This window comes from Habropoda laboriosa, unplaced genomic scaffold, assembly GCF_001263275.1.
Source record: "Habropoda laboriosa isolate 0110345459 unplaced genomic scaffold, ASM126327v1 scaffold62, whole genome shotgun sequence".
Classification (NCBI taxonomy): domain Eukaryota; kingdom Metazoa; phylum Arthropoda; class Insecta; order Hymenoptera; family Apidae; genus Habropoda; species Habropoda laboriosa.
In genome coordinates, this window is record NW_017100177.1 from 1,585,624 (window position 1) to 1,587,897 (window position 2,274).

Here is a 2,274-nt window from a genome sequence, read left to right on the forward strand (position 1 = left end):
AGATACCTTCGATATTTCCATACCGATCACGGCGAGGTGGAATATCGTCTTTCGCCGCGGGGACGATCAGAGTCGACTGCGTTGCGTTCGCCCAACTTTTGGAGGGACGACGAGAAAAGGGTTACGAGGCTGACTGCTTACGGCGAAGATCGATGAAGCAACCTAAACAATTATGCTGCATTTCTTCCGCTTGAAAAGCTCATTTCTCCGTTTTATTTTAGTTGATCTTTCATTTCATTCGGAAGTGAAATCAAAACATCCGTTACAATTCTTGCGTCTCGTGGGTAATTAATTGTGTAAATTTTGTACAGGAAACTGTGGAATATTTTTCGTGATTTTTCCATGTGGCACGTTTTATTATTTTTAAGGATGAGTATCATTTTAAGAGGTGTGTAATAACAGAGAAAAGATCGTACCTAAGTTTAACTTGCCAATTAAAACATTCAAATACAGTTAGTTTCTTGCACTTTCTGAAACTTGATTCTAATTATTCGCAGAAAGGTCTGTCTTCTCCTCGAATAATTTCTTCTCTCAGTGTTGTACTGTACTTGCACAAATACCGAACACCTTAACAATTAAAAAAAAAAAAAGAAACTCGCCTATGCACAATAACATCTTCTTCACTGCCACAATTCATTCACGAAAGAAAAACCCCGCGTCGAGAAGAATTCATCAAGCACAACTACTTTGCCATCACCGACCAGCGAAGAACACCATAGAACAATAGTATCGAATCGAAGCCTCGTAATCCGGATCGCCGTAAACGAAAATTCGTCTCTCTCCAGAGGCCAGGCGATGTTTAGAAAAGCGAAAAACAAAACAAAAAAGTGCTTGACAACGTTTAATCCGACGAAGAATAATCTCATTCGACGTAGAGAGAAGATTGTATTCGTTTGAGCTACTTCGGCTAACGCGAGAAGAACAAAACAAAATAAAACCGTAGTCCCTCGATGAACGAAGAAAACGAAAGAAGCGGTGAAAAACCGAGGTCGAAGAACGAGAAATAAAAATATAAAAATGGTACGCGAGTTTCCCCATCTACTTGTCGACGTGTGAAAACAAGCGATTTATATACACGGAGGTCCTCTCGACGATTCGCTCTCGATCCGTCGCGGAGAGGATTATTAAATGCATACAAAAAAGCAAATAAAGTAAATAAAAGAGTAAGGAGAGAGAGAGAGAGAGAGAGAGAGTAGGGTGTATTGCACGCATCGAAGAAAAATAAGAGAGAGAGAGAGTAATAATGTCTTGTAAATAAAACGTATGCGTCGAAAATGGACCAAGGACCTAAATAGTGCAGCTCGTGTAAAAAATTGATATCCCGATCTCGCTAATCACGTAGACGAGCTCGGCAGGTAGGATCAAAAAAAAAAAAAAAATAAAGAAGCTACAATTTATCCTAACGTTGTTCAAAAGTGGCGAGAGACCACTCGTCGCGACGACGAGCGATCCTGGAATCTACTGTGCATCGATCGTCGCGGGAATTCGACGCTTTCCACTCAAGAAGATCGATATGATCCAGTGATAATTGTATTTCTCATTTCATCTTCTAATTTTTCGAGAAATTCTCTGTTTTCAAGCTTTGTCTTCGATTAAAATTTGCAATTAAAAGAAATAAGAAATTTCGCATATTTGAAGTTAAATGTTTCACAAATGTGAAATTAAGTATTTCAGTAATTTGGAGTGAAATATTTCCAAAGTTTGAAATTAAAAGTTTCACAAATTTGAAAAGTGAGAAATATTCAGTTTCGTGATCTCTTTGATTCCTTTTCAAATTACTTTCCGAAACTTCTTAACTCTTCTCTTATCAAAAACAGAGAGATACGATATTAGGCTAAAAGCACTCATAAAACGCTGTTTCATCACTGCCATTGATATTTCGATTTTGAGCGCGATCTACCCGCTGCGCGGTCAGCGAATGCCGGAAATGAACCGAGGAAATAATAAATAGAGCAAAGGGAAGAGAGCGGAAAAGATACCATTCCTAAAAGTGTTCAATCGATTTCACGATTCAACAAAAAAAAGAAACCCAAAAAAAAAAAAACGTCACAATTTTTCATACAAATCGAGAATGGACTAAAATAAAGACGAAAAAAAAAAAATGTTCGTAATAAGTAATTGATAATTTTCCCTCGAGGCGCGAAGCTCGATTGATTGCGCGACGATCTATGCACGACCGAACGCCGGATCGTGGTTTGAGACTCGATTACAAACGGAGACAGAGCGAATCTGTGCGAGAGCAAACAAATTTATTCTAATGACAGTCCTCGATCC